This window comes from Nothobranchius furzeri, chromosome 4 (genome assembly GCF_043380555.1).
Source record: "Nothobranchius furzeri strain GRZ-AD chromosome 4, NfurGRZ-RIMD1, whole genome shotgun sequence".
NCBI lineage: Eukaryota > Metazoa > Chordata > Actinopteri > Cyprinodontiformes > Nothobranchiidae > Nothobranchius > Nothobranchius furzeri.
In genome coordinates this window covers 69,847,344-69,872,127 of record NC_091744.1, presented here as the reverse complement: position 1 = coordinate 69,872,127, position 24,784 = coordinate 69,847,344, and the positions used below count along the sequence as shown (strand labels likewise).

General features: G+C 38.8%; 1 long non-coding RNA gene across 1 annotated transcript in view; it reads left to right on the top strand.

Annotated features, from left to right (window-relative positions):
* The window catches only part of LOC139069658 (uncharacterized), a 57,981-nt gene extending 34,367 nt beyond the window's left edge, over positions 1 to 23,614 (top strand). Inside the window, exons 3-4 of the long non-coding RNA XR_011520348.1 lie at positions 8,938 to 9,023; positions 16,451 to 23,614. This is a non-coding gene — a long non-coding RNA (uncharacterized lncRNA). The remainder of the gene's footprint in view (positions 1 to 8,937; positions 9,024 to 16,450) is intronic.
* The last annotated feature ends 1,170 nt before the right edge of the window (positions 23,615 to 24,784 follow it).

Below are 24,784 nucleotides of genomic sequence, written 5' to 3'. Positions count from 1 at the left end.
AAATTGGTGTCGGCCCAAAAAATGAATATCGGTGAATCCCTAATTTCTGATTATAATCAGTCTCTCTGAGTTTTTAATGCAGGCTGAACATAAAAATAGTCTCCTACACCTATCTCCTGCATTAGCTTCTGATAGCGTCACACTGTCACCAAACGTTCATGGACTCACCCATCTTGGTTCACGATGGGGAAGGCTGTTGTTGATTTAGCATCCAGTAAACAGCAGAGAACATATTGACTAGTAATAGCTAACCATTAGCATTAGCAGTTCCACAACACAGCATAACTCCTTCAGGTTTATTTTATTTGTGGAGAGGTACATAGCACACGGAGTCAGTGGTAGAGTTGCGTTGCTGTTAGCGAGTCAGAGGTGAGATATCCAAATATCAGGAAAGTATGAGTCCAAAACCTGCCCTCCGAAGCTACTTTCTCCTCCAGCTGAATTGTACTTCCTGATTCAGGAGCATTTGAGTTTTTCCCCCAGAGTAAGATTTACAAGGCTTTCATTCCTACTAGATGATGAGTGTTCAACACCTTTAACCACATTCTTACTGTAGCTATTACTGCAGCTACAACAGCTTATATTATGCAAGGTAGCCATGATTGATTTTGAGGTGTGGGTTGGTCTAAATTCAAATTTTTATGGTAGTCTTTTCAAAATTTCTCACTTGGAAATAGAAAAATCCAGATCTGAGTACCAACTGAATGCACCATAAAGAAGTTACATACTTTGTATGCTTTCTTCATTTCCCCATTTTTCAGTTTCAGCATCAACACACAGCAGAGTGAACTAAAAGCGTGCCTGGGCAACAGTTTCCCTTTTTTGGCAGGTGATACATGAACAAGAGGGTTTCTTGGCTGAAAAAAGCAACTGCTGAGGCGTTTCGGGACCTCCGGACCTTTGTGACCATCGGCGTGTCATCCCTCACTTTGTCATGTTTAAGTAAAACCAATCCCCATTCAAAGCAGCATCCATCAGTGTTAGTTGAGACCAATGACAGATTGCCTTTTTGCTGCTCTCAAAGCATCTGGATCCTTTCTCCTCTCTCCTTCTTTCTTTTGTGGTAAACAGCTTGAATAACAGCTGGGCAATGGGAGTTTACAAGTTAATCAATTGTTTGTTAGGGAGCCACAACACTCCCCATACCCAAGCATCTGCAAGTTAATGTTCATTACCATGCTAATGTCTCCATGAGTAAATATGTATCTACTGATGACTTTTTAAGGAATCTGTGCAGTTTAGGTTTATAAAATAAATGAAGTTTTAACGCTGGCTAAAATCAAACCAAATCAAGACATTTATATATTGCTCTGATAAACTGGAGATGTTATTTTTTCTTCTTTTTTTCTCACAATAGGTTTCGCGTAGTGGTGGATTCAGGTTAACACTGCTTATTCTGGACTTCCTGTCAAAGTAAAGGCGTCTTTTGTTTGTTCCAGGTATTTGCTCCCTTAAAGGGTTCTCGTTCTTTTTGTTCCTTCTTGCTTCTCTTCAACTTTGCAAAATGACCCTTACTCTCACGGGACTCAAGTAGGTCAGTCATTCCTATTTTCTGGCATTTTTCTTTAATAATTGAATCAGCTTCCAAAATGTACTAATCAAAAACATTTGAACAGAGAGGATTTTAATTTTAGCTGCCATGGTAGGTGTGTTGTTTTGATATATTTTGACATTGGTCGAGAAAGAATGGTGATAAAAGAAAACACAGACCATGTGAGCATGTACACACAAGCCCAAAGCGAACACAAAGAAATGGATGTTGGCAAAACAAGCTTCTGCTTCCCTCTGCTCGCAACTCAGCTTGAAAAAAACATTATATTTGAAAAAAATAATGAATATTTAATACAATTTGCAACAATTATTAAGACAACAGATTAGAAAACTTGTAAAAAGCAAAATATTTGCTAATGTAAGTATATTTTGTATCTCCCCCCCCCCCCCCCCCCCCCCCCATTACTGTGTTTCGTTTGGCCGAGCTTTCTTGGCAGCCTTGAGCCACTGTTCGGATAGGGCACCCATTTACAATTGTGCTGTGAGCACTGGCGTTCACCTCTCCTGTTTCTCGGCTGTAGCTTAGAAACCGCGCACTACTTTATTTATAATCCACCCAACCTTAATGTGTAACTCTTGCCCCGTACTCTTACTCACATCACACAGCGGGGTCACGTCCCTCTGCACCTCCACCACTGCTCTTGTATTCCAACATGGCTCTAGGACAGCAGCCCAGCAAAAAAAAAGCTCTGCTCGTCAAATCACAAAGAGGCCCAGATCAGAGTCGTCCTGGACGGGAGCCAGGATCCTACCCTCACAGCCCAGGCAGCTGGGGGCAGCCTGTAATAAGTGGGAGACAATGAGAACCAGCACACCTCCCACGCTTTGCATGTGGATGTCGGATCTGAATTGAAATCAAATGGTTTCATAGGTTTTCCATAGACCGCGCTAATTAGGAAACAATGGCAAACCGTGAGAAGGTTTAGAGGAGAGGGTGAAGTTTAGGACGAGAGTTTGTGCATTTTTCAGTAGAGCAAAGTTTAAAGAACAAAGAAGAATTAATTGAATATATGATAATGTGCACAAAATAGAGTTTGGGTATTTTTTTTATCAACAAAGAAAAAGTCCAACTGACTAATATCTAACGTGTTTTCAGGTCGTCGATATTTTCTTAAAGGCACAGACGTTAGAGGCTTGATCCGTTTTTCTCTTCAGGTTTTTATTGGTCATCAGAACCACACATTTTGTTTTTGTTTTCACGTGGGGAACCAGCAATATTAGAGGCATTTCACGTTAATGAATAATAATGAACAATGCAGCGTGATGTAGATGGCGGCGGCGCTTTAATGGTCCCTGGTAGCCTCTTAAGCCTCCGGTGATAAATCTTACACGGGCTCACTCCTATAACTAAAACCCAAACCTCATTCAACTTCACATCCATCAGTGTTTGGCTGAAAGCGATGACAAAGCACTTTCAATTACACCAGTAACTGACTCTGGAAACAGTTCATAGCAGGGTCTGGGCTTCAAGACTATACGGGAGGGGGGGGGGGGGATGACTGGTAGGGCATTCGTTTGACTTGCTCCCAAATAATAAAAAGGGTGGTGTGACTCTGGGACACAAGGGATGCCGCCAGCATTGCGGACCCAAGGACAATTCACCTATTTTGCGTCCTGTCACCCCTGTAGTCTGATTTATGGTCGGGACATCCTTCCTATGACCCGCTCGCCTATCAGCTTGGCGGTGGAAGGATACTCCGGTGATTAAAGGCTGAAGCATCAAAGTGTCCTCAGTCAGGGCCCTTGTCTGGTACCAGAGGGCCTCGCGTCTAGCTGAATGGGGGAGTGTGACAGTTGGGAGGGAGAGCACTGCACCAGCAGCGGCGGCGGAGTGCCATTCTTAACCCCAAGCACCAGTGGGTAGAAGAGCTGTTTGAGAATCCATCAACTGCAAATGCTTCATTCCATAATGTTGCTGTTTTCTTTCCCACCCCCCCACCCCCGTCCCAGTTTGTAATTACATTACGTCGAGTGTGTGTTCTCTCAAATTTAACACGCCACTGTTTAATTGGAGTGATTTTACTCGTAATTGCATGATCCTCTCTGCCACTTTTGGGCTCCCACTTTGTTTTAATAAGCAGGCAAATTTCAAAATCCATCTTCAAAATTAATCAGTAAAGCATACTTAATATTACAGCTCAAAAAGGAAAAAGTGAAATTATGGAGAAAATGTAAATCTGCTCTGAACAGCCGGAGCTGCAGTCATCAACAAACGGCACTAGCCCGGCAGTGACAACACCAGATGAGTGATTAGGTTTTATTTTTTCTGCGTTTTTCCTTTTTTAAAATGCCTTCATTACATAAATAAAACCAGAGTCGGATCCTCCAGAGTCCCTGATCTTTCAGAGCACCTCTGACTCCAACCCCCCCTGATGAAAGGCCCACACTAACATCAGGAGTCCAGAGCCTTTACTCTCTAACTTCAGGCAATTATGACACAGAGGAGATCTTTGCCTTCTGCACTCCAAAAGAAGAAGAAAAAAGGCATTTTATTTTATTTTTTTCCCTTAGCTTAGTTGTAAAAATAAGCTTGCTCTCCTCAATTGCCGTCACCCCGTGCCCTTTGCAATAGCAGCAAGGATGTATCGGAACAAGCCATGGGGCAAAACAAATCACTTGTGATTTACAGAATTATAAAGATTTTAATAGCCTCAATGTTTCTCTCTCAGATTGGTCTTTATTTCCAGAAGTCAAAGTTTCCCGGGTGCCCCAGGCTTTTGAAAAGCAGTAATTGGCCAACAGAGAGACTTAGGATCTCCCTGAGTGATGGAGGGTATTTGTTGCTGTGAACTTGAGGGTATCACTCTAAAGATCACAGGTCCAGGTTCTAAGAGACTCCAACTTGTCAAGCGCAATTCGCTCTGCAGCTGGAAACGTCGGCTACTTTTGCGTGCTGTTTTGTCTAAAGTTTTCGACGAAACTTGGTCTTTTTTTTTCTCCTTCTCTTTTGGCGTATTACTTATATTTCCAAATAATTCATTTTAAAACAACAAGTGAAGGTTTCTGACCCAGAGTCAAGCTTAAATTGATGCAGAATAAGAAAATGAGTGTTTCTTTGGCATGTTAGAAGGGGAAAAACAAGCAGGGCCATGAAGTGAACCTTTGAGGAACAAGACCGATTTGTGAAGTATAATTAAAAATCATTTTGACTTCACATTGGCAGTGATACGGCTGACTTTTTACCACCAAGTTTGATGATAAGCGAAGCTTTTTGGCATGCCGTACAGGAACCCTGTCTTGACAATGAACACCACATCAACTAAGAGTACTAATTAGTTTGAGCAAATTTTCTGATAATTATCATAAATTTTTTTATTCCCCTTTTAATGCTCCACAGAAAGCTTCCTCGCACGTTTATAGAGTAACGCTCATAACGGTGAAAGCATGTGCTTTCTGTTAGAAAAACAAGTCTGGCAGTGGATAAGCTATATTAAGGAAATCCACCAGGGAGCCATAATCGAGTTTGACTCTCTACCGGTGGTCTCCTTGTTAGTGTTGCGAGTGTCAGAGCTGACAGTGCAGGTAGCTCAAATGCCACTTAAGGTTTTAGCTTCAGTGGCTTTTGGAAAGAAATGACCGTGACCTGTGCAGCTCGAGCCCGCATCCCACACCCTTTCTGCCTGACAGCCGCTCAATGGCAAGTGTCTGCCAGCACGCCGAGGGGGGGAACGCTGCCAAGCAGCCGGAGATAGAGATGATTACCACATCCCTCTCTCCCTCTCAGCCTCCTCGCTGAAAACTGATACCTACTAACAAACTGCTGTCAACATGTTAGCAAGGCAGGGAGAGTGAGAGCGCTAGTATGTGCTGAGAGGAAGGAGCGGAAATGTGTGGGAGAGTCGGTGTGAAGAGTCCAAACAAGTTTGGATTAATGACTCTGAAACAGGATTTTATGTTATTTTTTCTGTTTTGAGAGTAAACCTTGTTGTGGCAGATTTGAAGAATGCAATCAACACTACAAGGAACAGCCTGGCTAGGAAGGCACTTACCTACAAAGTGACAATCAAATGATGAATGTCAGACAGAGCAGTCATGAGGTCTCATAGCTCATCACACAAATGCATCCATGAATGCAAATGCAGGGGGAAAAAAATCATTTCTAGTGCAGAACTTTTGTGTTTTTAACTATGAGAGTTTTAATATATGCAGAATAAATGACACATCATGAGTTTCTGTGCAGATGTGCAAATTGTTTTAAACCTTTGCTCCGCTCATTTAAAACTTAGGCTTTCCTGCTGTGCACACGCACACAAAAACTTGCCATTCTTTCAAACTTTAGTTGTAAATGTCATAGTTTTTGAATAAATCTCCCGCTGAGCCACTTTGCAGACACACATTTAAGTTATATAAAGTAAGAAATCCCAGCTGACATATATTATTTTTTTCTAATTGTTGCAAAGGGCATAAATCAGCATGGATTAGCTTGAATCGTCAGCAATTAAAACATCACCGTGGTAATTAAGAAAAGATTTTGATTGTCTGTGTGATTTTTACCAGAAGACCCATTTTCAACTAATACACGTTTGTTTTTGAAAATTGGGAGTGACAATTATGATAATTTCCATCCCGACATTAAATACTTTTGTCCCAGAAAAGAAAAGAGAAATGTTAAGTAATGTGGTTTCAAATTCAGCTAATTTTAGACTATAGGTTATTTAATCTGGAAATCAAGATATCTAATTAGAGGCATATGATTATTGAGACTAAATTCAATGGGAGATTGTTTAGATTTACTTTTTAAGATCAATTAAACAATTTAACTTTAAAATACTTGTAACTTTTCAGGTTTCCTGCTCTCACACATAAACTGAAACAGTTCCAACCTTTAGGCACTTTTTTCACATTCTGCAGCGTGAAATCTGTCGTTTACTTGAAATGTGATGAATCATTAAACAGAAGCGTTAAATAAAAAAGTCTCAAACAAAATAAGTTGCAAGACAAGATAAGTATTTCTCTAAAAAAATCAATTTTAAAGAAGAGACAATGGAAACAAACCTAAGTGGTAGTTTGAAACAACCCCTAAGGCTTCCAGGGAAACCAGCGAGCCTAAGAAGCACTTTATTAGCCAGCAGGAGGGGGGGTCAGGAGGACCAACCCTATCATTGACTGGGGTTAGAAGATGCATCCACAGCTGCACTTTCTCTAAATTTCTAAGAGTAAATATGCACCTTTTGAAGTGGGGGGTGCCTAGGAGCACTACTCTCCACAGATTGTGTGGGTTTCTGTGTGGAGCTGTAGTTACGGGAAAGATCAATGGACAGGGCATTAGAGGGTGGTGGGTGGTGGCGGGGGAGGAGGAGAGGGTTGCTCTGCACCGTCCACCCCTCCAACCAGCAGAGCAACTCAACAGCTCAGAAATTGCCAGAATTATTGAGCTCAAGGCAGTTTAATTCTCAGTGCTGCTTTGTGAAACTGAAAATGTTTCAAAAACAAAACACACCACGAGTTTAACACCTTTTTCTTGTGGCTCGTGTTACGGAGAAATAGTTTTTTGCAGATTAATGGAGATGAGAGATACAGAGTTTTACAGTTTCATCACTTTATTTTACAGAAATATGCACAGAACCAAATGAAATAAATGAATGATGACTAATTAAGGAGTAAAAAAGGGCATTGAAATAAAAGTTTGGCTAAATTAACTTAAATTATTAAAATGTAAGTAATTTGTAGATAAAATTCAAATTATGACTAATTGACATTTAAACATTTATTTCTTTAAATTAATGACAAATGCAAAGAAAAAGAGTGATTTTACTGTTTTACCGGGTGAACATTTAAACAATTAAAGCGGCCATCTTTTTTTGCATCATGACACAAATTTTTTTATCTGCAAGCAAATGGCTACTGAATTATGCTCATGTAGACTGAATTATGTCCATACATATATACATATATATATATATATATATATATATATATATATATATATATATATATATATATATATATATATATATATATATATATTATGTTGTTCTTTTTCAACTGGGAACAGTGTTGCCGGTGTAATTACTGACTGGTGGGGTCATGACCCAGTCCGTGAAAGCATGGAAAAACCCATATCCTGCTCATTCTGTGGCTGAATATGTGGGCTTGTGGTTGGCTTTAAGTGCATTAGCCTTGTGCTGAACACACAGCTTTCATATTGTGGTTTGTAAAGACTATGGCAAAGCCTTTTGAGGTAGCCGCACATCCAGAGGAGGCTAATCTGCTTGTGGTTAGCTCAGAGTGATAAGCAAACAAAGATGTTCGTTTTTCCTCTGAAAGTTCCATCTCAGAATTTGCTGAGTTTATATTTAAATTAAAACTCGTATTCAGTGGTTCGTGTTGCCTTCGCATGATCTGGATTTAATGTGTTTAGTGTTGTTTTGGGATAAACGTGACCGGGCAGTGTTATCATCCCTTCACCGTGTCAAAAGCAGAGATCTTCCACGCTCACAGGTGTCGTTAGGGGTTTGCCTCCGCCAGTCTCTGAGCCAGAGAGAGAGAGAAAGAGTTCGCTTTTACAACCCCTGTCACACCCCACAAAACACTGTGTCACTCAAGTACAGCCCGTGTGGCAGCTCTGGCATTAATGGAGACGTTGACATCTTTCGACAGAGTGTTTATCTAATACTAATGCTAAGCAACCAGAGTCGGTCGCCCCCACACTGAGCCATCCAACCCCGCCGCAATCCTCGCTGTCTGGCTGTCACGCCAGTCTTTTCTCATTTATCCATGTATACTGTGAGACTTCATAACAATGCTGTTGCTGTTGTCTCTGTGTCGTTCAGTCAGATATCATACCATCATGTGCGAGACATCCCCTACCGCGTCGTGCAAAGACAACGTTGAGTCAGTTACTGACATACGGTAGGAAGCATCACCTGTGAAATTGTGGATGGAGTTTTTACCTTGGAGGGGCCTCTGAGGAAAGTTGTTTACATGTTTCTTCTGCCTTGTTATTCTGTGATTTCATCTTTAAAACCCTTATCACACATAATGTCCCGTATTCCTACATGTACAAGTCAATTTTATTACGTCAGTTGTTATTTACATTAGGAAAAGTGGTTAAAACGTGATAATACATACCTAGCAGCAACCAGTTGTCTGACACATGCAGTATGGAGAACACAGATGCATTCCTATATGTTACCAGAAACTGACGATGGGTTCATAAAGTTTATGGAGCTATCTTTAGAGGATTGATTTCCCATACTGCCATGGAGTTGGCTGCATTTATATTCTCTGCCTGTGGCTCCGTGACCCCTGGTTCTCCTTTGATGTGGCAGGAAGAAGCACAAACTAGGATGAGGCAGAGAAGAGTGAAGGCTGAGGGATAGCAATAGGTGAAAATGTCTCCAGCTGGAGGGAGGTGTTTTATTTATTTATTTTATTTTTTTGTAGGTTTCTGAGAAGGATGAGAGGACTTGGAGACAGAAGACCGGTGCGGGGAGTCATGCGAACCGATGAAGCCATCATCTGACAGATCTGTAAGAGTTTGCTCTAAGGGCGGTTGCAGAAAGGATGCTAGGCTGAGGGGGAAGAAAAAGAGAAAAGGATTGGGTGATCGTGGTGGGTTGGAAGAGGGCACGACAGTGGCGCGAGCTGATAGAGACGTCAGCGCTGCTTCAGTAATCTCACGACGGCTGGACGCAGCGAGGGGCCATCGAGGGGCCCGCCGAGGCAGAGGCGTGATAGAGTAGACCACCCTGGCAACGCTAGCAGGGGGCCCGGCAGTATGGAAAAATCAAAGGAGGAAGAAGTAATTTTTGAGAAATTACAGAAATCTCCATGGAAATGAGCATGAAACACTTTCTAATCTCTCGCTTTTCACCATGAACGATAGGGGTCACTGCTTCAAGTTCTACTGCCCTTGCTTTCTCTTCCTCTCTCGCCCCATCCCTAATTTCATTATTCCCTCTTGATATTTCTTCTTCCCCTCCCTCCCTCTCCACTTCTTATGTGTACTCATTTTACTGCCCGACACTCTGAAACCGCCCCTCCCGCCGCTCGTACTCACCAACCGTTCATTTGCTTGAACCCTTTTTTCATTGACCACAATTAAACGTTTAGATTTCAAAAGCGAATCAAGGGAGACGCCGAGCCTTGCCCTCCAAGTGACACAGGATCAAGCTGTTGGGCGCTTTGGAGCCTCAGATGGGGTGAATCCCCCAAGATGTGTCCTCTGCACCCTTCCTTTCGTTCATGTGCTGTCTGTCAGAGTGCCGAGCTCCGGTCAAATGAATGGGCGGAGCGAGGCACCCCTAGTTTGTGACCGTGCGGCTATTGATAAGCAACAGCGTTTACAGCAACACAATGACTGCCTGAGACATAACCTCACAATCACTTTCATTTTCAACAATACAAAACAAAACGTGCTTTAGCAAAAAAAAAAAAAAGCCGTGGAAAGGCTTACAGAAGTGCATGCCAGATTCTCAATGATGCGCTGTCTTTTTGAAAATTTTGTATGTTTTAGATTGAATCAGGAGCATGGCCTCACACTAACCGGTTTTGATGTTTGAACACAAGAAAACGAATTTGCACCACAAGTTTAGGCTGCGGATCTATTTTTATTACCCCTGTTTTCACTGTAACGAGTAACACGCTGCTTTGTTTATATTGACCAAATATAGTATAGCATAGAAGACGCAAAGTTGTCTTTTTTCAAATTTTGTGTCCATGACAACATGGAGCGCGGTTTTCGTTCACGAAGCAAAATAAATAAATAAATACACTCCTTTTTGTGGCATGGATTTTTTTTTCTTGTGTTTATTTCAAGGACAGAATTTTGAAATTGTTTTGAGGAAATGGCAAAAAATAAATAAATAAAAATACCTCATGTTCTGAAATATTAAACACAACCCTAACGACCCCGAAAACATTAATCTTTTCAATAGTACTGGTTAGGGTTTAAAATAATACGTTTTTAGGTGTGTGTTTTTTTAAGTCCAAAATCTTCCCACCCGACTCGCCATTTGTCAGAAAACCCAAAGTGTAAAACAGAAAACGTACAGAACATGCAAGAACAAAATTAAACCAAGAAGTTAAAAAGAGACTTTTCATTCTGTCCTGATACACGTCCACCATTAATTGAAAGTTAAATGAGCTGGTTTTCCTTTTTCTTTAATTTCACATTTAATTCATTAAGACGCGTTGATGCTCAGTAATCCCAGTCGAAGTTATTATCCAAACACGTCCAGTGTCCACTCACGTCTACGACAAAGTTGCAGTCAGATTTCCTAATAGGTGCAGCAGTCAGGAGAAAAACAGAGGTTCAGGTCTGATGCAGAGGCGTTTGATTAGCCCTGCGTTGTGTGCTGAATCATGCAGAGTAGCTACTGTCTAATTTTGGGGGAGACTTAATTAGAGTGGCTTCAGACTTTGACGTTGCGGTGACAAGCAGCAGAAATGTGTGTAAGATATGGAAACCTCTCTGACCTCTAGTTAAACCCTCTCTTCTGTTCTAATAGTTTGCCCTCTAATTAAGCAGCCAGAGTTGGATTGCCTGGTTGTTTCTGTAAAACTGCATATGCAGCTCTGGTAATTGCAATTAAAGAAAAAAGTTTACAACATTCGTCAAAATCATAGTGCAAAGTTTATATAAAGTAAGATAAAACAATTTGCTAGATAAATAGTAAGGTTTATTTTTTGTAGATGCAATTTAAAGCTCTAAAACCTATGTATACACTTATATTGTGTGTGTATGTAGACAAAAGTAGGAATCTGTTTATTTATATGTTGTGCAAAGATACTATTTTTGATGTTGCACGATGCCAGTTGATAAAAGTGTAATTACACACAGCTTTAAATGCAATAAAACAAGAAAACAAAAGCACAAAGCTTAAAAATAATCTTTGAACCTGAGCGACATTTGTCAGGGCCTGAGTGAACCTGCTCCTCCTTGCGTTTCTACCAGTAATAGATAGATGGCACTGCATGCAAGGTAGAGCAAGGGGCCAGAGACTTCCCTCAGCCACTTTCAGGGTCTTAGTCTCATTATCTGTCTGAAAATTAACCTGTCAATTTATCAATCAGTGCCATCTTGAGTTTATTTTTTCTTTCATTTTTATGCCTCCTATTTGTCAAACAGCACTACAACAACATCGGCACACTGATAACCAGGAGTTAGTGTGCTGAATGACTGCATTATCACTTAAATGACTCCTATGAATCACAATTCTGCTGGGGAGTTGATAAGAAGCAATTTTATTTTAAAGCATATAACTGTTTATGTATTTTTATGTGTCTGTAGAAATGATGGAAGATTTTTTTCTGCTTTGTTGCACAGTCCTCTTCAAAAGCAAATCACAGTCTAAAGAAAGGTTGTGTTCAAAATTAATTCTAGAAGTTACTATTATTTGTGCCACGTTGGAAAGGAGGCTTGAAGCAAATCTCAAAATAAAATTAGTTTTTAAAAGTTTAAAGGATCCCTAAAAATATACATCTATAAAAATAAAAATTAAATGAATTAAAAATTGCAAATATTAACAGGCGTATTATTATTATTATTATTACTATTATTATTATTATTATTATTATTATTAGTAGTAGTAGTAGTAGTAGTAGTAGTAGTAGGAGTAGTAGTAGTAGTAGTAGTAGTAGTAGTAGTAGTAGTAGTGGTAGTATTAAAATTAGAAATAATTATATGAATGTAAAAAAACTATTTTATAATAATAATAATAATTACAATAATTATTATTATTATTTATTCAAATGTAATCATGAATTTAAGTATTAAATACGCTGATATAATAAATTATTTCTCTTATTATTCATTAAAATTTCATTGATGATTAAATAAATTAAAGTTAATTATTTATTATGTTTTATAGATGCAAATTTTAATTATCTAATTAAAAATAAACTTTATAATAATAATAATATATTTTCAGTAAGTTTGTATTTTCTTAAAATTGTACATTTTTTCATTTGTAAATACATGTGACTTTAAATATTTTTAACAAAATCAAAACTGCATAATTTCGTCTTCATACATCCAACAATGATGTCATGTTTTTTTTCAAAGACAGAACACACAATCTTCGCTCACTTTGAAGTTAATGTTACAAATACTGTTGGAGATATCTTAAGGAGAGGAGGATTGAGATATATGTTTGCCTGCTCAGCGTGCTACCGAGCCACATTAAGAGCTGGGACGTTTCTTCATCTCTAAGTGGGTTTTATTATAATAAGCTAAACTAGACCCTCAGAAATCCTCCGCGAGTACAACTGCACGCGGTGGACCAGGGTTCCTTCGGCTTTACCATCTTTTTCGCGGCTCTAAGGTTTTGAGCCGCTGTGTGACTGGATCGGCGGAAAATGGAAGGGTGTGAACAGAACTAGATAGGGGTCTGTGAATAGCAGGAGGGACTTTTCTTTTTCCTATTGTTGTTATTTGCAAATGGCCTTATTGTGTAAATGTGTTGAAGAGGAGGGGGCGCTAGTGAGGAAAACCAGAGAAGAGTTTATTAAAAAGCCGACAAAAAAAAATAGAAGACATGAGAAAAGGCAACACAACATCTGGTAATTTGTTTTTAGCGAGCTTAGCCTAATGATGTAAGCAGATTACTATCCAACAGAGTGGAAAAAGGGGAGCAGGTTTTTCTTTCTGTCTTCCTTTTTTCTCCTCTCCTTTTTTCATGTGTGTGCCTTTTAATGACTCTGCCCTATTACCGACCAAGACAGAAGCCACCGCCACCCTGCACGGCTAGTTCATAGTGCCTACTTTATTCATGCTCTCCTCCGCCATTTGATAATTTGCGCACTCAAGAAGTGGATTCTGAGCAGATCAGAAAACTGCCTGGCACACAGTGGGGACTCGGGAGGTGTTTTGCCGCCTATTTTAATGCCGTGAAAGTGGGAAACTGTGTGATTATTGGAGGTGGGATATAAGCCATGCGATGCTGCGGGTGCTCGGGAGGCCCTTGTGTGGCTCCCTCTCCTCGGAGAGCAGAGATCAGTGGTATGCCCAGATTGAAAGGGAGGGCAGGAACCCAGTGTGATGAAGGACACCGGCTCTCTGTCAATGTGCTGGAGGAGCCTGGAGGATGAAACACACCATTAAGACCAATTTAGAGTGTTGCTCTAAATTTCAGCAGAACTGATCGATCCTGACAGTGGGGCATCATGCCGCCTGCCAGATCACTTAAACCGCTGCCCCCCGTCTCACGTTGCTTAATGTCATGTCATTGGCTATCTCTCCCCGTCCAACCAGGAGCCGCTGGATTTCATTTCAATTACGACTTGTCGAACTAGCTTTTTATTTTTTTACACATCAGTAATCAATGAGGATTTTGATAATGTCATAATGCAATTTCGGCATTGCATTATGCTCCTTTTTCTCTCCCTCGCTCTGCTCTTAATCCAAAGTGGAATCCTCTGGGACTAGCTGTCCTGTTGGTTTATTGATTTTTCCTCCTCTTCCCTGTGAACACGACAGAAACTGAAGAGCCAAGGTAGAAAAGAGACTCTACCTTTGCTTAAATGTTCAACTATCAGACAGGTATGATAATAGGACTCACCGATTAGAGTTTTAATCCTCTGATCGCTTCTAAAAGAAATCTGAAAATAAAGGTAGACTTTTCATTTGAAATCTGAAAATAAATATTATGTTTTACCAAATAAATAAAAATAACACTGAATGAAACAAGCTCTTAATTTTTCCATATTAACTCGAGTGCCTGCTGTGCTGCATTATGTTACCCATGAAAATACATCTTGCATATACATCTAGAGGTGCATATTATCATCCAAGCTGAGTATTATTGCGGCGCTACTATCTGCTGGCGCTGTGCTGACATTTTATATGCCATCTATTTATTAGTTGGGATGCTCATCGAGGCAGCTCAGGTTAAGTATCTTGCTCGGTGTCTGACTGGAGTTATTGAACCTGCAGCCCTCTTGTCCCAAGTTCAGTTCCCTAACCACAACCAGTTTGCCCCTGTGAAGGATGAGGTCTCAGCTGGAGCGCTGCAATGTATACCACACAGACAGTGATCTATTCTGTGTCTGATATCATGTTGCACCATGTCACTGACTGATGCTACCTGCATCCTCCCTCAGTGATGATTAGATCCATGACTGTGCCTACGGTTCCCCTTATAAAATCAGTTCCTTTTCTTTTAACCCTCAGCGCGCCATGAAAGAAGCCAAACCAGCCCACGTGAAAGGGGAAAAGAAAAACTGAGTTCTTTCAAAGGCGTTATTGCTCCGGCGTGAGCTGACGTTACAACCTTGACAAATGTTCTTCATCTGAGTCGTTGACAAGCCCCGGTGTATAACCAGATTGTGAGCTGGAGTATAAATTATGCTAGTCACAAAGCTGTGAGACATCTGCTAAGCACATTCAGATGTGATGAAACATAATGTAATAAAGTAAAGGGAGGCAACGCTGATGATTTATACTCTAAGGACCCCGGCATCTTAATAATAATAATAATAATACATTTTATTTCAAAGCGCCTTTCAGGACACCCAAGGTCACTTTACACAAAAAAAATCTTCCAGCAATGACCTGATTACACCAGTTTGATTGGTTGGTTTTTGTTTTATTTGTTCATTTGCTCATTTTTACCACATGAGTGAATGTGAATGAGTGTGTGTGTGTGATTTTTTGGGTTATTAACTTTATTCCTTGTATTATAGAGAAATTCAAAAGAGCTGTTCTTAAAAGATTTCTGTGTTTGTGTATGTGTAGTTTGAAATGAATAACTGTGACTGTCATTGGAGTCTGAGAAGTGCAAGAACACAAGACACAAACGATTAGAAAATAAAAGTAATCCCAGTAAATAAACTCTGGAAATGTTAAGGTAACTAAACACAGCAAAACAGAACATTTTATTAAAGAAATTTAACTGATCCAGTTTTTTTCTCCTATTGTCATAGATTCATGGCTTTCTTTGCTTTAAAAAAAGTATTCATTTAACACTTTTATTTTTTGTTTAATGATTTTATTTGTCGTGTTTTTGCGACATTCTGTTCTCAGTTTTTTATCAGTTATTTTTTTATTTTATTTTACTTCGTTTTTCTTCCATTTATTAACTGATGTTGTTCCCCATTTTTAAAGTGCTGTAAGCTATTTAGTTTCCTTTTCCTTTTGGTTTTATTTCTTTTCTGTTGATTTTCTCATTATTGACAATAATCGTTTGTTGTGTTTTGTGAATAAGTTGTGTTTTCCACAACTGTTGATGATGCATTTTTTTCTAGTATAAATCTTAATTTGTACCTGAGCCCTAAGGTCATTTATTATTTAGGGTTATGGATAAAAAAGCTATTATAATCATAAAAAAGCTGTTAGGAGAGTCTATTAAACAACACAAAGTCTTATTGAGCCTGGATTTGGGGTTTGCTTAGCTTGAACAGCTCGCAGCCTATTGCAGCTTTAATGATTTGCCTGGTTTGTATCTTCAGGGGCCGTCTGTGCCACCAGCTGAGGTGTTAATACAAATATAGCAGATAATTTGTGAACTAACCTGTTTTAAGATGCTTTCCACAAAAGTGTGACTGGCAGGTGGGGAAACAAGGAAAAAGTAATTAGATGTTTGCTTTTGCTGAGCCGTCTTGAGAATTCAGGCTTTCTGATGCAACATTTATGTTCTGATATTCAGTTTTGGACTCATTTATTGTTCTCGTGCTGTTGTGATGCATAAAATAAGACAGCAAGGCATGCAACAAAAAGAACATCTTACATAATCTCATTAGCTTTAGCTTTTCTTAAAAAAATAAAAGAAATAGTAGGGCAATTGATAAAGCATAAGCTCCTCCTTCGCCGCCTCTCCATTTTGTAATCACAGACAGTTTGGCAGCACAACGTAATTAGTTTGCACGCCAGATTTCCCATGAGCCCCCAGCTCAAAGCCAATCCCTTCCTCATCAGCAGCCCAGAGACTAAACACCTACTTTATCTGTTTCCCTCAAGGCTGTCCATCCACGAGGGAGCGAGGGTGCCCTCGAAAACATTTTCAGCGCAGGCTCCAACGCCTCAGGCTCATATGGGTGAAACTTCAGATGGCAGATGGCGCGGGGAAGGAAGAAAAACTATGTCTTTAAGGTAGAGCTGCCAAACAAAAGTGGAACATCATATCCTAGAGCCTTGCATCCTGGGGTAGAGATTATAGCATGAAATGTATGTTTGAAGGAGCCACAAATGTCTTCGTTTCAACTGAAAGTGTAAATGCACAAAGCGTCTGATGCATGGAGGCGTGCTGCAGGGTACTTTTCTCCTCCCACTAGTTTAGAAAACCCAAAGTCCGGTTTTAACTTCTTGTCGTATCTACTGTAGTCCACTGTGAGTAATGGTGGACGTGCAAACATCTGAGTTACCACTGCCAGTCAACAAGAAGTGATGGGGCAGTTTTTAATTCCACTAGGCCCATCTGGGAGAAGGACCCTTTTCATTCAGCATACTTGGCTGCTTGTTGCCTCACCATAATGGGCACGCTGAACAAGCTCTGAAGCAATAGCCAATTAAATGCCTTGAAGGGGATGCCTCGAGGCTCTGCATGAAAGGCTTCAGGTGTGAAATGCTTGTTTTTCAAGAGTGCTGCAAACGTTGGCTGCTTTCAAGTTTTGCTGCTGCCCTCGCATGGCTTCCCCCTTCCAGCCCACCCCGGCAAGCCCTTCTCATGTGGAGGAGGGTAGAGGTTAGAGGTGATGGGCAAGAGAAGACCACTTAAGTACAATTTTCCATTCAGCGTTCCAAACCTGTGCACTCTCGTGTTTTTCACCGCTGCCTCATAACAGCGAACAGAGTTTTGGATGATGCAGACAATAGCTTTTTAGCGCACAATAGAGAGAAGAGGAGAAGCTGAAGGGCAGACAGGGGGGAAATATGGATGGGACAGAACGTCTGTGGGTGAATCCAAACTAGACGCTCCAGTGGTTGGGTAACGACAGGGTTGGCCGCGAGTTTGCTTAAAAGGAGATGGATTGTTTGCTAATTGTGGTCATTTCTGACCAGAACATGACAGTTCAATGACTACTTTTATGCATGATTGAATACAGCAGAAAACTTGAACTATCATGCAGATAGAAGGGTCTGCTTTAGAGAAGACTTTCATTGTGCTGCCAATTGTGGAAAGAATGTTCAAGAACAAGCAAACCCGGCTACGTGTCTAAGTAATGAATGGTTGGTGGCGCCAACATTTATGTAGACATATCGCTAAATTTCTAATTTGGATTCTCACATCATAGAGGTTTGAGAAAAAATCTGTATCTTATATAAAAGTAATATTTTAGTCATTTTAATGTTCTTTTCTATGTAAAAGCCATAAATAATTGCAAGTTTTCTTATTTTAGATTGCTCTCTGACTGGCCTCTGTTTTGAGGAATAGAGTCCATCAGGTGAGACAACTAAATTACATCACCAGCAGCATTTCTGCTGAAATAAAGCTGCCTTAGCGAATTTACAGAACAAGCTAGGTTTTAAGCGCAAACACAGTCACGGAACACTCCCCTATCCCCTCGGGCAACTTCCCTGAGACGCTTCTGCTGAACCCGGAGACACACAATGCTGGAGGAAATGAGAGAGCGCTAAACATCAGTTGCTGTTTTCAATATCCAAACGTATTTTGTTGTCCGTGACTTCCAACGGTGTTTATAGGACTCTGGTAGTTTGCCATAAAGTTGAAGATAGACAGAGAAGGTGGGTACAGCCTAAGAGGGAAATGGAATTTCAAAATACAAAGTGCCAGAACAACTTTAAAAAGTATGTTTGTTACAATAGCAGGAGTAAAATTATGGAACAGCCTAACCGAAGAAATAAAAGAAAGTAATAACTTAAACCAGTTTAAAAGTAAATTGTATTAGGTGATTGATTATTGAGGGTGATTGGGTTTGTTTGTTATGTTTATTGTGAATTTGAAATGTACATATGTATGCTGTGAAAGTAAATATGATGTGGGGTTTGTTTATGGTTCATATTGTTTATGGTTTATTTGATGTACTGGTATGTTTGGTTTGTTGTTTGATGTTCGTTTTATATTTTGTCTGAGTAAGTTAAGACTAAAAGAAAGTGCATGAATGAAAGTTAAAACTAAGGGGGTAGGGCTAAATAAGTGTTTCTGCCTACTCCTTTTCAAACAAATTGTTGAAAGGATAAGTTGTAAGGACTGTGAATATATATGTTTGAAATAAAAAAGAACTGAAAATGAACTGAAATGTAGCAGCCGACTGTTTCTCCTTCTCTGGATTTATTGAGCCATGAACCCCACACAATGGCCGTGAGTGGTTGGATTTAGAATTGTAACGTCCAGCAATGGTCCGTTTTTAGGTACAGTTTGACCATTCAACATCAGGTCAAAAAGGGGACCCAAGACTGCATGTGTCCCCTTTAAATTGGCCGGCCTTCATCCCATAAGCTGGAGCTCAGTCTCTGCAGCTCTGAACACAGATAACGAAATGTCAACAATAACATTCTCTCCTCAAGGTCCAATCTTTCAGGATTCTTCATGCCTCCATATAAGGAACACTCGCAGCCCAGATTAGTTTCTAAGCCAAAAAAGTATTTCCTAAATCAGATATGAACTTCTACAACTTATAAGCTAGATAATCATTAAATAAATGTTTGTTTATTGTTACTTATAATAATTACAATATAATGAAATGTTTCATTAATCTGTGCTCAATGATTGAAGTTTGAAATGAATGTTATGTTATGACTACAGTGATTGAAATATGTTTCAGCATGTTAAATGACAAGGTCATCACCATTTGTACTCACCCAAAGACAAAGTAAGGTTAAGTTAAACCCATGACACATAAATAGTCCTTTTTTTTTTTATCTTTTATTTCATTCACAATGTATAAAATAAACACAAACAAATACAGGATACATTAACATATTGAAAAAAAAACATTTGAATGAAAAGGAGCAGACAGAAGAAAAAATCTTATGATTTCTGCCCCTTTTTACGAAATAAAATTATCCGCCAAACAAACACAATATAACCTCGGTCACTTTATAATATTTTCACGTCTAATCTTTGACATTATAATTCTTCTTTTCATAATTACTAAATACATTAGATTTTATACATTTTTTAAATATTGCAAGTGTAGTTGATTCTTTAAATTCCTTGTTAATGGCATTCCACAATCTTACACCATTTACAGAAATGTTACATTCCCTCACTTTGGTTCTGAATCTAGGTTTCTCAAAGACATCAGTTCCTTTTAACATGTACTCACTTACTCACTTATGAAACATTTTCTGAATATTAGTTGGTAGATTACTTGTATTCGCTCTGTACATTATTTGCAATATTTTCCACTCTACCAAGTCAGGAAATTTCGGTATTTTGTATCTAATGAATAATTGATTAGTGTGATCTCTATAGTTACTGTTATTAATGATTCTCAATGCTCTTTTTTGCAAAATGATCAATGGTTGTGTAAAAGTTTTGCAAGTGGCTCCCCAAATTTCTAAACAATAAAATAAATATGGTTCAATCAGTGAGTGATACAATGTTAACAACCCCGACAAATTTAGTAGAAACTTGACTCTATATAATACCCCTATGGCTTTGGCAATTTTCCCCTTTATATAACCTACATGTGATTTCCACGTGAGACTCTCATCGAACATGACTCCAAGAAATTTGGTTTCTTTTACCCTTTGAATTTCCATTCCATCTATCATTAAAGATACATCACAGCTTCTTTTGTTATTAAACAGTATATAGTTTGTTTTGTTCAGGTTCAGTGACAGTCTATTTATATCAAACCATTTTTTAACTTTAATCAATTCACTGTTTATCACTTGAGTTACTTCATGTATATTTAATCCTGAATAAAACAATGTAGTATCATCCGCAAATAAAACTGTGCCAAGTAAATTCGACACATTTACCAGGTCATTAATAAACAATATGAACAGTTTAGGTCCGAGGACTGACCCTTGTGGTACACCATAATAAATATCTTTTAATTCAGATTTAGCATTATTTATTTGAACAAACTGTTTTCTATTGCGTAAATAACTATTAACCCATTGATGCGCCACCCCTCTTATTCCATACCGGTGTAATTTAAGAAGTAACCTTGAATGATCAATGACATCAAATGCCTTTTTTAAGTCAATAAAAACACTAATGAAATGGTTTTTATTGTCAATTGCTGATGAAATTTTATCTACTAAATCCATAACTGCCATTGCTGTTGAATGTTTGGTCCTAAAGCCATACTGTTCATGATTTAAAATTGAATTTTCGTCAATGAATTTATCCAACCTTAATGCAAACACTTTTTCTAATATTTTGGAAAACTGTGGAAGCAGTGACACTGGCCTGTAATTAGTGAAACTCTGTTTATCACCGCTCTTAAATAATGGAACCACCTTGGCAATTTTCATTAAATCAGGGAAGACTCCTGTAGATAGTGACAGATTACAGATGTAAGTGAATGGTTCAATAACAGATTCAATTATAGCTTTTACAGTCACCATGTCCAGATCATCACAATCAGTTGATCTTTTGCTTCCCCAGTTTTTTACAATGTTTCTTATTTCTTGTTGATCTACTTTGTCAAGGAGAATACTATTGACATTTCTAGGTATTGTATTCATTGTATCGTGAATTATTGGTTTGCTTTCCACCAGACTCCTTCCTACATTTATAAAAAAATCATTGAATTCATTAGAAATTTCTTTAACTTCATAAATGTCTTTATTGTCCTTTACAAAGTAGTTTGGGAGTCTCGCATTTGTATTATCTCTGTTAATCACATTATTTATTATTCCCCATGTAGTCTTGATGTTGTCTTTGTTCTTATTCAATAGCTCACCATAGTATTCTTTCTTCTGTTTTCTAATTATTGTTACTAATTTATTTTTATATTTTTTATATCTGTCTTCGGCTTCCTTTGTTTGTAACTTTAAGAATCTCATATACAGACTATTTTTTTTGGCACATGCATTTTTAATTCCATTAGTCATCCATGGTTGGTTGTCCCTTTTACCTGTTATTTTAATTAATTTACAACTACTGTTAAACGATTTCAGCAGTATTTTCATGAAGGATGTATATGCATTGTTCACATCACTGACATAGACTTCCGTCCAGTTCTGCATTTTAAGATCTTTATTTAGGTCCTCCAGGGCTTTAACTGATTTATTTCTTTTATAATTGATACAATTATGTTTTATGATATTTTTATTGTTATTGTGATATTTAGACACTACAAAAATAGGTAAATGATCACTAATATCTGTCATCAATATCCCAGTTTTAACAACGTCCTCCTTTCTATTAGTGAATATATTATCAATTATTGTTGCACTTTGGGTTGTGATCCTGGTAGGTTTGTTTATCAAAGGAACCAAACCTAAACTATATATCATATCAAAAAAATCACTTGATGTTCTAAGAGCCACAGGATGTTCTAAGTTAATGTTAAAGTCCCCACACATAAACAATGTTTTGTTTTTAATATGATCCACAAACTCATTTATTTTATCTGTAAATGACCTGATGCAAGAACCGGGTGCTCTATATACACAACTGATTATTATATTTTTTGATGTGTCATTGATAATTTCCACTGTTACCATTTCCATAACATTATCTTCCATCATAGTCATTTTCTTATCTAATTTACATTTTAAATCATTGTTAATGTACAGGGCAACACCACCACCCCTTTTATTTATTCTATTTACAAAATGAAGTTCATACCCTTCTATTTGTACTTCAGTCATCCTTTCATCATAAAGCCAAGTCTCAGTAATGGCAATGACTTTGAATTTACTTTTAAATTTACCTAAATAGTCCTTTATTGTTGACATCTTGGAAACTAAACTTCTACTGTTTATGTGTATGATTGATAATGAATCATTGTTAGTTAACCCACTATTTAGCTGATCTTCTGCATAATAATTACTATTTATATTTAACTCAAATAAACTTTCGTCTATTTTACTGTGAAGTTCATATATTTTCTCATGGGAATCCATTTATTCTTTATGAATTCATTTGTAGTTCCATATCCATTGTTAAACTGTTTCCACTATCCATTATTTAGTCAGTGCTACACAATAAATCATCTTTTACCCTGCAACACATCCAGATCTTTCAACTCTTTGATCATTTTTGCATTTAGACCTTCTTGCTCTCTAATCCATACAACACCATTTCTTGTCCACGTGGCTGTGATTTTTTTTTTGTTTTCTCAGCACCCTTGCTTCTTTGGCTATTGTTTAATTCTTTTTCGTCAGGTGTTCATTTATGTACACATTTGTACCTTTCAGTTTTTTTGCTTGCCTCAACAACTCATTTCTGTACTTCCTACTGGTAAATCGCACTATGATGACTGGTTTTAATTTGTCTGCCTTTCTCGGAAGGGTATGACAGATTGATATTGCATCACTTTGGATATGAATGTTCTTACTGTGCAAGAAGCTCAACACTTGTTGTTCTAGTGACTGGAGTTCTTCCTGTGGAGCATCCTCAGTTGTGTTTCTATCTCCAGTAACTCTGGCATAAGTCCTATGTCTTGTTTCCAAACCAGTTATCACCAAGTCTTCCCTTCTGGTATACTGCTCCAGTTCATCCACCCTTTGTTCCAATACCATGATCTTCTTGTCCTTTTCTGCAAGCTTGAATTTCAGTGTCTTAACCTCATCCATTAATGACAGTAGTTGATCCTGTTGTACTGTTAGCTTAGACAGCTCGGCTGACATAAAATTCAATGATTTTTTAATTTCCTCCATATCTTCCTCGAGTTTCTCTGTTTTTCTAGGAGGGGCCATTGTATTAGGCTTACCTCTCTCTCAGTCCTGGTTGCCGGTGAATCTGGAGCCTGGAGCCCCAGGCTGAGCCTGATTGTTGGATCAGGTGGCTGGTATTGAGGTGATGGTGGAACCTGGCTACTGTGCCTGAAGGCTGCCCCAGTCAGAGCCTCCGGTATCAAGAAAGGCGTGTTTCTGAGTTGTCTTGGTAATATTTCTCAAACTTGTCAACCTTTGGTTGGCTACATAAATCATAACATGAGAACATTAAAACTGGGTCACTCTCGGGTGATCTCTCAGTTCTAGAGAAAGTTTCAGACCGGCCTTCTGAAGAAACATCTCTTTGACCCATCAAAGATTTTACACGTTGTCAAAACCTTTTTGCACCTGCAAAGCTGATACAGCAAACAGTTCCTGCAGAACAAGCTGATATTGTTCAGACTCAGACTCTTTCCGCCAGATGCGCGGTTCCATCCATCTGTTGAGACCTGGAGACAACTCTAAGACCGGTTTAGTAGGGCTGCAGTTCTTCTATGGACCTCGGTGCCTGGAAGTCCGAGGACTTCGACATTCCGGATCTATCACGAGGGTCTTCGAGTGGGTAGGTAGACATGACAGATTGCGTCTGATGTGTTTTGATAACAACCAACTACATAGCTTAAAGGGACTTTACGTAGTTTTGAATTTTTATGCTCGTGATTGCCCCCTCAGGCCAAAAGCGTAATGGCAGCTTCAATAGTAGGCTCGTGCACGAGGCGCTCATGTTGTACGTGCACACTCCTTAACGAAAATAACAGCTGAGACAGTCGTGTGTGTGTGTGTGTGTGTGTGTGTGTGTGTGTGTGTGTGTGTGTGTGGCCCAGAGGACAGAGGACAGGAGAATGCGCAGCTAATTAATTAAATAATTCAGTTCTCTATCCTTTCTCTTCAGCACAGCCGACAAAGGTTTAAGATGGGTCAGTCCATCAGCTTCACAGAGCTTCCCTTCCCTTGCTTGAAAAATTGTTCCAAAATGAAAGTTGAACCCACAACTTTTTTATCTGTGAATTCAAAGACGTTCGGCGAGTTTCAAATAAAAATGTGGGCATCTTACTGTAAAAAAATATACCATTAATGTAAAAAATAAACTCAATAATTTATGTTCACATCTAGAATCGAACCCAGATTTTGTGCACAAGAGTCCAACGTCTTACTAGGTGAGTTAAATCACCAGTAACATCCTTTGTATCTGTAACTGTTATATAGTGGATGACAGCTGCAACAACGTTCAAAGAACGGTTCAGAGCGAAAATGGCTATTTTGTTGCTAATTTGCAGGAAATATCTAGAAGAAAGTAGCTAAGGGTCCTCAGAAATGTAGCTAGGTTCATCAAAAGACGTTAGGAACAGCGACAAAGTTGCTGAGTTGGCACTACCTCACTCTCTGCTGCTAAAGCTACGGATAGCAAATGCTACGCGCTATGCCTGAGCGTGAACGCGCATGAAGCAGCCTGCTCGACCCGAGCAGCTCTCTTTTTCTGTGACTTTACAG